The sequence below is a fragment of the Anguilla anguilla genome, chromosome 8 (genome assembly GCF_013347855.1).
Source record: "Anguilla anguilla isolate fAngAng1 chromosome 8, fAngAng1.pri, whole genome shotgun sequence".
NCBI classification, from domain to species: Eukaryota; Metazoa; Chordata; class Actinopteri; order Anguilliformes; family Anguillidae; genus Anguilla; species Anguilla anguilla.
In genome coordinates this window covers 28,107,270-28,124,045 of record NC_049208.1, presented here as the reverse complement: position 1 = coordinate 28,124,045, position 16,776 = coordinate 28,107,270, and positions in this window count along the sequence as shown.

Below are 16,776 nucleotides of genomic sequence, written 5' to 3'. Positions count from 1 at the left end.
ATTATACAATGTCTGTCTGAGAGGGGTGAGTGAGACCGCAAAGCTATTGTTTTCAAAAGGGAAAGAGCCATGAACAGCAGTCATCAACCTCCAGCATGCACTGGGGCCTTCAGAGACGCTGGACAGAGGGCTCATTCATGGCCACAGTTTCCCTGCAGTTTACCCGGCTTGAATGAGTAATCAGCCCAACTGCTCTGCCTGAACCCAGAGGAAACTGCCAAGAATCACCTAATGAAGAGAAACCACCCTGTTGTGCTCTTGTGCCATCACGCCACATACGAAGACTCCAAACTGCGGCCGATTTCAACTGCTTCAGGCCGAGGGACTCTAACTCTCCCTTAATCTCCAGTTAGCATTTGTTTTGCAGACTTTAAGGCTTCGTTATTTTTCTTCTTTATGATTTTGTCTTTTTTTGTGTGTGTTGACAATTGTTCTTCCTATTTCCCCTATAATGGAATGTAATAAATACAGTTTTCAGGCTTCCGACAGAGCTTGGCCTCAATGTATTGATGTTATTCTGCACACATTTATGTCAATCATTTTATGGTACAAATAATGTAGAGATAGAGGGAATATACATACATTCACTACAAGGGGACAAGTGGATCCAAACCATGCAAGGAAAATGTCCGCAGCATTACAGAGCCACTGGACACCCTCACTATAGGGGTCAAGCATTCAGGCCTCTTAGTCTATGCCACACATGGACTCGTCCACTTGTCGAGAATATGGTGAAGGATGACGCATCTGACCACACCACTTTTTTCCACATCACTGCAGACCAGAGCCTATGGTTATGCACCACTGAACTCTCAAAAGTGCATTTGTCTTTGTAATGAGGGGTTTATGCACTGCAACCCTACTATAATATGCCTCTCTGTGTTGTTGACGGACTGTTCTTGCTGACAGTCTGATCACGTCCTGCACTGACATTCTCAGTCCCCCGAGTTACTCTTCTGTTTCTCCTTATATATTGCACGAGCATAGCATTTCCGACCCTATTTACTAATGTCTTTCCCATAGATCTACCTGCAGATGTCACATTAGTCGCTGTTCCTATTGAAACACTTGCCAGTTGAGCAGGCTTTGTAACTGAAGTTCCTGCCATCCGTGCCCCAATACTGAACCCTCTTTCAAAGTCACTTAGATCTTTTCCTCTTGCCATCTTAATCCAAAATCAACTGGTTCTGCTCAGCATTTTTATATATGCCACAGAGCAAGATAAGATATTAATTGCTTAATTGTACCATGCTGTACACTTCACCTGTATGGAAGCATCACCTTTTATTCAGATTTGTCCTTTAATTTGTCACCTGTCTGTATGCCCAGACATTTTTTAGGGTTTCCTATTGAAATAACCGCAATGACCACTGACTCTCAGCCCTTAAGAACATTAACTGCTTTGCGCAGATGGTAAATCTGACCAATCATATATATACACATATATATATATATATATATATATATATATATGTAGATGGATAGTGAAGCATACAAGTCAAGTAGAACTGAGGCAGCTCAGCACAAGGAATCAAGATAACATGCAATGTTGGAAATTACTTTTATGTAAAAAAGCTTTACAAATTCAATTGTCAACCTGTTCTACTGGAATAAGACAAATTGGGAAAGCTAACTGCAAAATTATGGGTAAAATTTCAGTTGTCATAATGATCAATATTATTGCATTACAGTATTTTCCTTATTATTTGTCACAGACCATATCTTCCTGGCTCTCCCAGTTGGGGGAGGGAATGTTTTTTTAAATTTATTTTTAAGTAGCCTATGTAAAGAGAAAATAATGAAATTTCAGCGGATTAATTTTCTGCTGGATGAAACTGTGATGGAGATTCATGAGAGCAAGCTGAAATAAGGGATCAAGGCCATGGGTAGGTGGTGGAAGGGGTAGTTGGAATTATCTTTGTAATGAAGATATCTTCAAAGTTTTAGTTTAATTTTTTATTAATTACACTATATAATCTGTTATTTTTATTAGTTAATTATATTTTTTTAATTCTGAAAGATCATTTGGAAAATAATTTTTAGTAAACCTCCCTCTCTCCCTCCCATTCCTCCTCAAGATCATTGTAATAAAGATTTGCTTGTCTTCTTCATTCCATATATACAGTATTTTGAAGGGTAACACAAATGGCATTGATATCCTCAAAGATAAGACAGTTCATGGAGAAATTCAGGATAACATTATGCTGCAGAGCACATTTTAAATAATAGGATACGTTGCTATGGAAATTATGCAGGCCTGTTATAATCTTGTTTCAAGCAATTAAGAAAAGGCCCTTACTTTAAAAATTAAGCCTGAAATGTATCCAGTTAATTAATCCATCTTTGTGGGCATTCAGCTTGGTGTGAGAAGGTGTCTTGTAATCAGGAGTGCACATCTTAAGTGTTATAGGACCAGTGTGTCATATCTATTTTTGTCAGTTGAAAATATTGAAAGTCAGTTGTCATGACTGCACTTTTTGAGAATCTCATCATCCATCTCTCTTTATTTTTTGTTACTAATAGGTTCAGTTTTCAGTTTAAAATTACTGAGAATCTCAAGATCCTGATCATTTTAATTCCATCCAAGGCTTTTTCTTGTAACTAGATATGGGGCCAATGGGAGAAGAATTTCGCCTGAAAAGTAGTTATATGCTGCCATTAAAAAGAATCACCATGACCACACATGATCATTAGTTTTACTTCACTATAAAAGAAAAGAAAATCCAAGAACCTGCATTTGCACAGGAATGCATTCCTAATGAGCAGGAAAGAGGTTCTTGTCTGGCTTAATAACAAGACCTACGCTGACGCATGTGGCATTCACCTGCAGCAAAGGACTTTGATTCACTAATGATTCCTCTGTGCTTGTCTAGCCCCTGCACCTTTGTGCTGTCAGTGTCACACAGGCAGATCTGTCTCACTGTCACTGCTGGGAGCGGAGACAGACGTAGGGTGGGCTGGGGAGATATGCCCATTCTGCTAATGGCAGCAGTCAGTGACAAGATAAACATCCTCAATTATTTCTTCACCCCGCTGGGTCCCTCTCCCTGGCCAAAAAACCTTTTCAGGCGAATCAGGAAATCTCCTGCTCCAAAAACTAATTTGTTTTGATTCGCTGCATTTTTGAGGAGACATTTTTGCACAGTCTGACATTGTGACCACGCTTTTATTTACCTAGAAGGGGGGTGGTCATCAGTGTCATGGAGGATAGCTGCATGTTCTACTCACACCAGTGGTTTGTATTTCATGGGGCAGGGGGTGATGGAGTTGGGGTACTAAACGGTCATGTTCCTGGTTATTCAGGGTGCCAGCATTCACCTCGCTCTGTCTTGATGGTTGGAAGATGTACAATCGTGTGGTTCGACAAATCAATGACTACTAAGGAATTGTCATAGCATTGGAATCTTAGCACTAATTGAATAATTCATACCTGGATCCGTGCCTTGGGAACGGTCAGGAAAAAAAGGTACAAGCTCTGTTTATGAATCCTAAACATTTATAAAAATCACAATAGCCAGAGTACTGTATGTAAATCTTAGAGCTGACTAGAGCTCAGTGCAGGGAAAGAATAGGGTTTCTGCCCTGCCTACACAGCCATTCTTTTTTTAAACATATTTAACACTGAAAGGTTCAAGTCACGTTAACACCGCCCACAGTTATCTTTACCAGTATTTGGGAGGAATCAGGAGTATCTGGAGGAAACTCACACGGATACGAGAAGAAAATGCAAACTCCACACAGAAAAGCCCAGCCAGGGTTTGATAACTGTACCTTCTAGCTGAGATGTGATAGTGCTATTCACTGCACTACTTCTGCTGCCCGGTTGTTTTTGCTTTAATCAAATTAAGTGTAAAAATTAAACAGAATAAAGCATTTTTAAAAATAAAAAAGAATTATAGCATCTAAAAACAAATTGCTACTACAGAGGTAAAAGCCAAATGACTCCTCAGCTTCCTCTTTCTGATCAAACTTCTTCCTGTTCTGCAACCCCACTGCTTGCAATAGAGTTTAAGAATAAATTACTGCTATCTCAAACTCTTTACATTCTGTAATTTGTCTGTGTTCCCAGGGAAGGACCCTGTTCTGTGCTGACATGATCCAGATGCCCACTGCAAGCACTGCCATGTTTACAATGTGCTGCTTTCTCAGAAAGTTTTATAGTGCTGGATTTAATGAGGAACTTTATACAGCACTTTTGATGTACTGAGCAAACTATGGCTGTCACGGACAGTAGCGGCTGGTGATAATTTTTTTGGGGGGGTGCAGTTTTGGCGGGGACAAACAAACTGAAGCAGCACTTCATAGCTCAGCAAATGAAATAAATAAATAAATAAATAAATCTAAAAACAACACAACACACTAATGTTGCCTAAACACTGGCCAGTAGCACTACTTGAACATATTTTTCCCTCCTTAATATAAAAATAATATGTAAAGATGACAAAATGCCCATTTCACCTACATCACCTAAAGTTACCAACAGGCAACAGCTCAATTTCTAAATATAGAACTACTAAAGTCATTTTACTACCACTGTTACATTCTATGAAGTCATAAAAAGAGTAGGAAATATTAGCTAACTCCAAAGTCATTTATAGAGCCTCCTGCTGCCATCTGCTGGACAAAATGTGAATGTGAATGCTGAAGTTTAAAGGAGGCAACAAAATTCACCAACCCACGGAATATCCCGGGATTATCGGAGCTCTCACTCTCATCGTGGCCACGCAAAGCCAACTCAAAGGCTTCACAAAATTTAACACAGTCTATTATTCTGGACAGGATGTGTCGATTTTGTCATCTCTTCGTTGTGCCTTCTAATGCCAATCCTGTAGCCTTCATCTAGCTGTTCAGCAGTGCTAAACCTGCCAAAAAATTTAGCCTCATACTATAATTGTCTAGACGGCTGCGGCTGCTTTCGTGCCGTTTGCATTTTTCAGAAAGATGTTAAAGGCATTACTTACACCACACACAGCTAGCCAACTCCGTTTGTCATAACAAGAGCCCGTTCCGAGTGTATGCTCGTCCTCGATCACTTGCCTGCTGCTGAATTTGTTAAATGGGTCCATCCGGTCAAAGCTCCTTTATCCTCTTTTTTTCTTCCAGTGAACGCCTTGTGAAAGGGCGTTTTTGTAAGGAAATAACCAAATTTTCTTTGATTTCCGCGGTTCTACTTGAAGTTGACATCTCCTGAAAGTACCGGTCAGCTAGCTAAGGAGCAGGAGTGACAGTCGCACATCCGTAGTTATATTAATGGCGGGCGTGAACATGAAACATAGCATGGAGAATTGTCCAATCAAATTAGATCAACATAAAAACAATACCAATTCGCTGACAATAAAAGTAAATAAAAGAGCTGCGCCCCGTGGAAAATCTGAAGCAACCATTTAGAGAGCAGCCTCGGGTCACCTGCTTGCCAAAAGTTGAAAGACTTGCATAGGCTACACACTCATTTGGCCGGCGCCCTTCACCCAGGAAGTAGGCTATAATCACACAGAAATTAACCAAATACAATTTGATTTTGGAAACAATTTTAATGAATGCTGGCAGGCGCTGACAGACTACCAGGCGCACTGTACGAGTAAACAATTTTTATTTTATAATTATTTCGCATTTAGGGGGGCGGCGCCCCAGCGCCCTGCATTCTAGAACCGCCACTGGTCACGGACTAAGCCATGCCGGAAGAGCAGCCTGGACTCAAACACTTAGTGCACACAATTTAGTTATATTGATATACTAATTAATTCCTTTAAGTAGGCCATTAAGTAGTGCAAATGTCGCTTCTTCTTAATGGCTATTTTGCTCCCTGCTACTTGGGTTACAATTGTGAATATGTAGCGGATCGCTAGAAATGCTAGTAGGGACCAGCCTTTTTCATATTAACCTGAAATACACAAGACGGGACACTTCTACAATATTATCTCAAGTAAAGACAAGTTCCATTAATCTCTATGCAGTGGTCGATACCGTCCCCGTAGCAACTAAAGCTAGCACTGGGCGACCTCTGACATATTTCCCGGCACAGAAAAAAATCGCGAAAGTACTGAAAAAATTACCTCCGGAGGATAACAAGGACGTTTTTTTCTACATAACTAGGTACAGTTTGTTACTTATATTTCGCCTATTTTATATAGACTACAGTTGAAAATCAGATGTTTTTCTGTCTACCAAACGAACCCGGTCGATAGATGCTCACACTGAAGTAGTAGGCTACTGAAATATTATGATCTAGACTAACCAGTAGGCTAATATCAACAATTTTTTGCGAGCTAGCCACTTCAATTGAATTCTCCTTTTTGCTGTCAGAAGAGCAGTGGAAGGCAACGATAGCTTGGAAAATATTAATTGCAGTTTGGATAGCTTTCAGTGTACTGTCAACCCCATAATAAAGTTGCCATTTAATTGTAAACAGTCGTGTCTGTTTTTTCATTATTTTCGCGCTGTATACTTTCGCGCTGGGTACTCAGTTAGGCAACATTTATGGAGCCGGTCATGTTTGTGGTGGCTACTCCATAGGCAAGGGGTGTATTTCAAATTAAATGAAAAGATGGGCAGTGGCGAGGATAAAACGGCAGTTTATAATTCAAAACAGGACCCGACGATTAACATTCAATATAGCTCGTAAAAGTACATATCTTTAAACTAAAATAAACAACTGATACTTTGCATATTGCGTTATTCATTAACACTGTACCACTTTATTTATATACCAACTCCTGTGTACCATTTTCCTATGACATGATTTCAGTTTCCAATTCGACAGAGTAGCCTACACTAGACTGTCATCCGCCATTACCGTTGTTTTTGACCGTTTTCGCAAAAGGAATTGTGGGATTTTTCCCAGCCGGAGCATGCACGGATGCACACTTCAAATTTTGATCAAATGGAGTGCGCATCCGGGTACTTTATCCGTGCTCCGCACTACCGAACTTCGGTTTGGACTCGCACTCCAAGATGGAGGCATGCTCGCTATGCGCACTCGGAGTATGGAAGTATGCGGTTTGGGACACAGCCAATGTATTTAGCAATCTAGCAATCTTATTAGCAATTTAGCAATCGTATTCGCATCTTGCCGGCATTGATTGTAAAACGTGTTTGTGTAACTGTGTGTTTGGGGAACGAGTGCGTGGGATACGCTACCTGCATATATTTTTTTCCTAAATGACACAATTAGGCTATATTAAGCCGTGCGTTAAATTGTGTTGAACTCTTTTGTTTTAATAAGGAAAAAATGCTGAACTTACGGTTACGCTTGGAACAGCTGTAAACTGGCAAACGGAGTGCGGTCTGTACCAAGCGGGAATTTGAGATGGGGTTACCAGGAGGCGCAACCACTACTTAGAAGCAATAGGGGGGATTTGCGTCCGAATGTTTTAAATACCAGGTGAAGTGAAATACCGCCTTATTTTCTGTTATTTGATTATTGTCTTGGTATATAATATAGTAATGTTGTGTCTTCTGTTAAAATTGTTGTTGTTTGTACTTGTATGTCCTTTATGTATTAATTGATAAAATTGGTTTTTGGTTTGTCTGGAGGGAGGGACTACACGCAGCTATTTAAGGGCTGAGGTACAGCTCCTCAAGGGACAGAGATGTGTTTAACCACTGCAGGTATGCCTGGTGTGTATAGGGTCTTACTTGACATAGCCTTCTAGTTTTGATTTGGTTGCATATTAGTATTAGTTTTTTTTTTTGTGTTGAAAATATGGCAATGTATATGTTCTACATGGAGTTAACTCCTGCTGTAAATAAACTACTAGTGTTCCTCAATTGAGTCTCCGCTGTTTTTAAAAAAAGCCTCCAGCTGCCGGTACACCCAAACAGGTGACATCATTTTGTGAATGCAGTGTATGTGGGAAAATGTACATTATCTAAATATCTAAAATTTAACCTGATTGTTGTGGTAAAGGATGTATCATCAGTATAATAATAATACATTTTAATGACCACAGTGAGTCAGGACCTTGGTTTAACATCTCAGTTTTCAAAAGACAGATATAAGCCTTCTAATGATACCAAAATTATATCTCTACTCCAGATGTCAAGAGTTATGTCCCATTACATTTTGAGTGCCATGAAACCATGTTTTTGAGAAAAATAGTTTTACGGTAGTTGTGAGATTGTAGTTGCTATGTGTAACAGTAATCCATATCAGATATGTGTAATCCGCATCAGAAAGCATAGATTTGTTTTTGAATAAAATCGTATGAAACTTGATAGCGTGTAGCCACGAAACCAGTTAATGTGATTGTGTGACGTGACAAGCTGGCTACCTCCAAACTCTGATGCTAGCTTATCAGTTAAAAAGCTTCAAAACTATTTTTACTCTTAACATGTATGCATTAAGAAATACAGACTATGAACACCAAGATGAAAGCCTAAAACACAAAGAAACACAGGCATGGATTTTTTTTCCATTTACAATAAAAAACCATTCCTTTTTAATTTAACATTACTTACAAATAAATTAAAGTGTTTGTTATATTTTTAAATGGATTACAGCAAGTGTTTTTAATGAGTTAGTGTATGCACAATAGACCTAGCAGAGAGCAGGGCAAAATGTAACACACTTTTTATGTGGTTGCATCAGAGATTGACCGATGTATTTCAGGTGAAACACTCCAAATGACCCCCTTTGTTTCCAAGGAAAGAGAAACAGAAATATTTCTGTAAATATTGTGAGAGATTCTCAAAAGGCTGTTTTGGCTATATGCAAGTGAATTTTATACCGGAAGTATTTTAAATAAATAATTAAATGCCACTGTTAAAGGACAATTCAAATCTGAAATAAAGGTACAGTGGAGGTACATCTTTGTTCTTTTAGGAACAAATTTCACAAATATACCCTGAAAGTACCTCACTGTTTTATTTGGGTACTAATAGGTACCTTTTACAAGCAAAAAAAAAAAGCAAATTGTGCATTGCTGGGTAGGGGTGCAATTTTATTTAGCTTAACTATAGGGTACCACCCCAGTGACAAGCATTAATATCTTTATAGGCACTTTTTACCTTTTCTGAGATTGTTTGCATATAGCCTACACGCTCAGATATTTTATTGTATTTTTGGGTAGAAACACAGATGCATTTAATATGTTCTTTTTTTGTTGTTGTTGTTTGCTTTAGCCAGGGGCTTAAAATACACAAAAGGTGGCTAAGCAGCAAATCACAGCATTGTGGCAGAGTACAGTAATAGCTTGTCATTTTCTGAAATGCATACTAAAATTGAAACAGATTTGCTTGGCTCGCCTGCCCCTGTTTTCAAAGCTTGTTATGTTTGTGCCGATGGTGAATGTCACATCACTCTGGGGCCTTAAGGCCAAGTTTAACAACAGCAGTTCAGACTTATAAACAAGTACACAGAACATGGGTCAAAAAGGGTTATGTGCAAGTCAAAACTACGGAGCAAAGCAAGGCCATATTCTGCTCCATTTCTTTATTACCCTTATCGTTTCCATTTTTTTCCTCCCAATTTGAAGTGCCCAATCATATCAATATTAGTACTCGCTGCTGTAAACTCTGCTATTGATTTGGGACAGAGCAGTCAAGCACACGCCCTCCTTGATGTCAGCAGCCACTTCTCGTCACAAAGCAGTTCTTAACCTGGGTTTACACAGACAAGGAGGACACTTCATGTGCATCTTAACCTCTCTGTGCAAATCTAATCTCGACAATCTTGACAATCTTTTCCCATTTAGGGGGTGATCTATTTAAGACTTTATAAACTCCAGATGTGAGCCTCAGAGACTGGGAAAATGGCTTAAATGAACAAAGCCACTTTCACCATTTATAATACCAACTTAATTATATTCATAATAGGTAATAATATTCATATATTAATATAATTACATTCCTTATATTTTGTTATATTGCACCGAGCCCACAAATAGTCCCATACCCAATCATAGATTTTACACGTGGTCAGTCCATTTAAAACTAAAAGTACAAATAATTGCTAAAGTAGCCTACAAACATGAACCCGACATTGTAGTTCACGTCGAGAGACAAATTAATATGTAATTGGCAACATAAGATCAAAGTAAACATCTCATAGTCTACAAGCATTACAATTTACTGTAATTCCCAAATCCCGATGTTCCCAGTGTCTGAACATAGTGTGCTAATTCACCTTGCTATAGTGTGACAGTCTACTTTTCAGTACATTCCATCTCACACAGGCTAATTCAGAAACATTTCCATATATCAGTGAAACAGATGTCACTTCATATTTGTGTTATAGTTTCCCAATGTTCAGTGTTCACAGTGGACACTGGAGCCGGAGAGAAGGAGGACACTAAGATCAGTTTCCGGGGCAGAGGAGGTGGTAGTGGAGGAAAGGGGGATACATTTTTTGAGTATTGGAATGCACCCAGGGATAAAATGATGGCATGTTGAGTGGAAATTCTCCATCGCTTTGCACCTTTTTTTATGATTAATGCACACATTTTCATTTAAATGTCAAAACGTATGATTACAGAAATCAAAATGCATTTTTAAACAAGGTCACTGCATCATTGTCAAAATATAATTCACTGACACAGTCGCACAACACGGTTAGCAGATGTCTTCAGTAAATATTTACAACATGGGCATTCAGCCAAAAATAAAATCCATGAATAGCCATCATGCATGTAAGAAAAACAGTGTGTATTATGAATCGGTACAAGCTGTGCTCTGAATGCCCGCGCTTGAGAGATGACATGAGACCGCTCTGTGGTGACAGGACGTGGCGGAACTGCGTGTGCACCCGCACGCCATCACAGAGAAGTGGGGGAGGAGCGGGAAATGACATCTACAGCAGCATGTGCCTCTCCACTACAGGCCAGGCAAGTCTGTTCACACAGTTAATATTTAACGATGGGTTTGTAAATGAGCAAGCTAGATCCATCAGCTCCGCCATTCTCAGTTGTACAGTCAGGCAGCAAACAGAGCTCTGTGTTATTTATGAGAACTTTATTTTATTTAAATACTTTTGAGTCTACAAACCACAATTTCTTAACTGCTCCCTTTTCTCTGCCATTTTGGTATTCAATTTACATTCCTTTTGGAATGGCAAAAAATGCATATGCATTTTTGCTGAAGTTCATAAACAGGTGGAATATAAATCAATTATCTATGAAGAGTTATCACAACAGAAAATGAACAGTGCAAATAAGTAACGCATGTTTTAGGTGTCTTCTTTAATGTCTTTCAAGCTCTATGTTTTGGATTTCATCGATTTGCTGTGCACAAATATCTGTGGTATGTATGACTGGACATTTGGTAGGTAAATTGGTAGGCAAAAGTGTATTATTTGTTGGGGAAAATGTGCTTCCTTCTCTGTACTTTCCATGAAATAAGTGCTTTAGGTAAAGGGCAGCTCTTTCTTTTAGATGAAAGTGACTGTGTCACTCTGCTTCATCTGAAATGCTAAGCCATCAACCAGTTCAGCTAATTGCATAACTACTAATTATGTAACTAATCCAGTAAGCAGGCCTAGCACCAGCCTGTGGGGATAAGCACCAATTTTTGAACATGCAGTGAAGACCTGTCTTTTCATGTACTTTGTGTTTAATGCTTCTCCACATCAGCAGTGGTAGCATTTTTATTTAACTCGCTTATGTTAGTTATCATAGCAAAATTGACCTTTACAAAATGTTATAGTCTGAAATATCAGCACAAGCAGTTTTCCAGTAAATCAACAAGGATAAATTGATCACATTAATAATCAAGCATTACAATGAAAGTTGCAATTGAAACTCCTATGCATGGTCTGGTGTGGCATGGTGGCCTTTCAGCAAGAAGGGCTTAGAATCCCAGCCTGGGCCTTTCTCTGTAGAGTTTGGATGTTCTCCCCATGTCTGTGTGGGTTTCCTCTGGGTACTCCGGTTTCCTCCCACCGTTCAAATACATGCAGGTAGGCTAACTGGAGACTAAATTTCCCATAGGTATGAGTGTGTGAGTGAATGGTGTGTGCGTCTTGCGATAGATTGGCGGCTTGTCGAGGGTGTAATCCTACCTCTCACCCACTGAACGCTGGGATTGGCATGGTGTGTGGCTTTAGGAAAACTCTAGACAATATGACAAAACTGAGCAAATTACAAAGAGAAATAAAAACAAGCACAATAAATGGGAAGGAAAGGATTTGAAGGCAAAATCACTCAAAGCTGCACTAAATGAATATGGTGACAGATGCAGTGAAGAAGATGGAAGCTCCAAAGATTCAATCACTTCTATTCTCAATGAAAAATAAGAAAAGACATTCAGTGACATAAGAAAAGACATTCAGTGACATAAGCAAACCTAAGACTTATGGGTTGGGCATGTATGGCTGCCACATATACTGGCTCACTTGTCTTTATTGGCGATGTAACTGCTGATAGCAGCAACACAATTAATTCTGTAGTGTACATAAGCATCTTATCTACTCACGTTCAAACCAAATGCCTCCAAACTCATTGGACAGCACTTCAACCTACAGAAAAACAATGATCCAAAAAATACTGCTAAAGAAACAAAGGAGTTTTTCGAAGCCAGAAACTGGAAAGTTATTGTCTGGCTAAGTTATTCACCCAAACTGAATCCAATTGAGCATGTGTTTTTTTATGCTGAACAGAAAACTTAAGGCAACTAGCCCCCAAAATAAACAGGAGCTGAAGATGGCTACAGTACAGGCCTGGCAGACCATCACCAGAGAAGATACACTACACTTGGTGGTGTCTCTGGGTCACTTCAAGCAGACACTGCATGCAAAGGATATGCGACTAAGTACTTAACATGACTAATTTCATTTACACAATGTCATATAAATCACTGCTATGACTAATTATAAGACGTCTTCCTTGTCAGCCAGATCCCCAACTTTGCGGAGGTAGGGCATGTGCTCCTGAGAGTGCATGGCATAAGGCTCCGGGGAATTCTGCCCAGCTGGGATCTTTGTGGTGCAATCCCGCTCGGCACAGCAACTCCTGCGCACCCAGAACATCGCAGGCAGTGCAGGTAACCTTAGTTAAGACTCCGAGAGCGTGATCCTCTTCAAGGCACATAACAAGCAGGGCGAGGATCCGTATCCTCCATGGCTGCATCGCACCCTTCACACTGCTTCATCAGAAAGCCTGAAAAAGTTAGCCCGCCATCTTCTCATGAGGTCCTTGCTTGTAGTAGTGCATTTCTGCTTGCAGGTGGTGACTTTGGCTTGATAGAAACAAGCAGACACCAGCGAGGTAGTTTACTGTATGCTGAAAATTTGAGAAGGAAGATTGTGGGCTTTAGCCATCATATGCAAATTTGGTCGCAAAGGGCATCTTCGCCCTTATTGGATGACCATTTGCCTCATACAGTGATGTACCCAGTCATCCATAATTGGCAGAGTACAATAACAGGCTATAACGTTGACCATGTGGACAGAGTTTCAGTCAGGGGAGTATTCTTCACTACTCATTTAGCTCTGCTAAAGTGGCAGTCCAGTGTATGTGGAAATACCTCTACGAATTATAGAACCGTGAGGATAAATAATTAAAACATAGCTGTCTTAATTATCCTCACAGGTAGTCACTAAGGAATGCAGCGGATATAAATATATACAGTATTACCTAATGCAGTGATCAAATGGTGGAAACGTATAATCAGTCTCATAATCAATCAGTCGCATAAAATTAATTAATTATCAATTTCAATATTAAAATAATTACCAATGATGTAACAACATGCATATGTTCTTTGAGGTGATAGGCTCAAGAATATATCTGAATAACAATCAGACCGATGACAAGGTTTAATAAAATAGAATATAATAAACAAACAAACATTTAAATTAAAATCACTGAAGGCTAAATAAGTAAGGACATGGAAAGGGGACTAGAGCGTTGTGTATGAGTCTAGCTGTGTGTGTTCACCAGCACCCGTGGTGCAGGAGAGGAGAACACTCCATCAGAGGAGCCTAAGTATGAATCACCTTTTAGCATGTAGTGCAAAATAGCGATGAGAAGTTTGATTATTTTTCCTGACTTGTTTCCGAACATTTTTTTCAGTGAATAGAACAAAACCTTCAATTTGTTCACCTGCTTAATTAATCCCCACTTCCCCAGAGCGCATAGGCAGCCCCCTACTGACAAACGAAGACAAAAATGTTGTGATTCTCATTCAGAGCCTGCTTTACCATTCACGAATGATTCGTTCAGATATGTTTCGTTCGTTCAGTAGAGTGGAGGTGGCCGTTTTTTGGCATGATTGATTAACTTGGTCCATGAGTGGTAAACCATCACAATGCATCGTTCTGATAGCAAACACAACTAGATAATGTACCCAATTAGAAGAACTTCAGAGTTGTTGTTCTCGAGCCCCCAAAGAGTTGCGATTATCATTCATTTTGTTTAGTAGCCTAGGGTAATGCCCATTCGTTCACTCACCATACCATATATCGAATGAGTAGATATTAGCGCAGGAGATCGCATGCACAGATCTCTGAGACCTTCAAATCCCACAGTACACCAAGGCACCGTAGTACATTTGGCCTTGAGCACCTCACTTTCACTGTTCAAGCAGATAAGGCACACATTGACATTATTCACGCATAATACATGCTTAGGAGGAATGCTAATAAAATATAATGTAAAAAAGTATAGAAATATAAAAAATATGCAAAAAATGTGCACTCATTCTCTCTCTCTCTCTCTCTCTCTCTCTCTCTATATATATATATATATATATAAATCATCTTCTGTATGTCTCTATGTTTTGTATATTCATGCTTGTATAAAAGCTCCAAGCTAATGTGCTGGGTCCTCTATTTTTACATAATTAGCAGTTCTGCACCCCAGGTCTTAGATACACTGAATAAATGTGCTATGAATACAGTTGGTGCCTACAAACAGTCACTGATCCTTACAATACCAAGAATGCCTGAGAGCAGCCCCAGAGCATCTGATAAGCTACTGAGATGATTTACAGATCAGTGAGTCTGCACAGCCTTTTCTCTGGCTGACAGACACATTTAGAATGTGCTTTTACCAGAATACCAGATTTAACAGGAACATGTCTGAAGGGGAACAAAACAACTCCTTCAGAAGTATGGGAAAACACACCAGATTTATTCTCTTTACCATAGATAGCAGAATTTGCCATCCCACTACCTATCGAGGGCAGTGTCTGTCCACCCTCCAAGCACATCTATTTTTGGCCCAAGAGAGCTACATGTTGGTAAATATCAGATGTTTCCTAAGAACAAGCATCCTTCTCTTGGACAACATTATTAGCCTGTGGTCACACAGAAGGACTCAGTTGTTCAATGCTATAGTCGTCACAATTTCTCTCCTTTGTATCAACACTTATCTTTTTTGTGCTGCTCTCTGATCTTGTTATCTGTTGGAGAATAGTCTTTTCTCTTCTGCCAGGCAAGTCGAGTAGAGAAGCTTTTGGCTGGGCAGTAATAAATACGGAGAACTCTTTCACAAAGCCAACAGAAGAATGGGTAAAAAGATAGGCATCTCACATGTCAAGACTCTCATTGGAAGTACCATGGCCATTAACCTGAATAGCCAGTGAGGAGAAGATAGTCTGGGTCTTTCCTTCAACAAAATCTGAACACCAGAGAAACCAAAGATAGATAAATGAGCATTCTGGCAACAATACAAATATTATAATAATACTGTTATTCAATGGAAAATGATTCAGGCCAAGTTTAGCTACAATGTGCACCGGCTACATGGCAATGTTTAGCAGGCAGTGGATTGGAAAGTGATGTAGCCAAGAAAATACAGAGTCCATCAATTCTCATTGTCTGTTCTTCACATGGCTTAATTTCAGGAAGTGCTCATCATGTCCAGCTAGCTTGCTGAAGAACTGCTTAAAATAATGATTACACTGATTTGCTGATACATGTAAGAATGTTTCAAACAAACTTAACCTTGGTCAGTACTAACCCATAATATTTTTATTCTACTGGGAATTTTTAAATGTTGAAGCAAGTCTTATTTTCTGTTTTCATATCATTTAGCACTATAAATCATTTTGTCTTGGTACGGAAGATAACCACTATTTATTAACATCTTTCAACAGACTTTCATACTTTTGTTTCAAAGAGACTTACCATTTAGTTAGTCTGACTCATCTCCATGAATCATATGCCAGTATGGTTCAGTCAACCACTGAACATCAGTGAGCATCCTATGACATTCATCCTCAAGTGCCCCCTGCATGATAAATCAGTATGATGTATTTAAATCATTTAAACTGGTTGGTTGGTTAATGATTAAGAGTGTTTTGTTGTCAGAATATTGGCAACACAAAAATCTATCAATAAATTGTTCAGATATAAGGCATTTCAAAAGTGTCCATTAATCCACTTAAGTGTGTTCATGGCCATGACAGATGTACAATTTGAATGAATAAAGTTAGAACTGGGTTACTTTATTAAGTAAATATAAACAACTATGCAACATTAGAACTGAAAAACAGCCATGCAACATTAGAACTGGAAAGCTCTGAGAGCTAGTAATGAACTCAAGTGCAGTTTTATTTATGGTTCTGTTATTCCTGCTCTTTTAGTGAAGTTAGAAGTGATATTGAGCAGGTCATGTCCAAGTAACTGCATTAAATTTCCAATTAACAGCTGGCTGAATTTTTTAAAATAATAAAATGCTGATCTCAGCTTAGAGTGCCCTATTTTACCATTGGTCTCTCTGGTTATTCAGAGGCAAAACTAACAGGGTATCAATTTTCCAGAGGCTGCCTTGGAGCCAGGCAAGTGACAGCAAAGGTTTATATCATAATAACGGCAGCTCGTAACTCCAAGGTGAGCGTCCT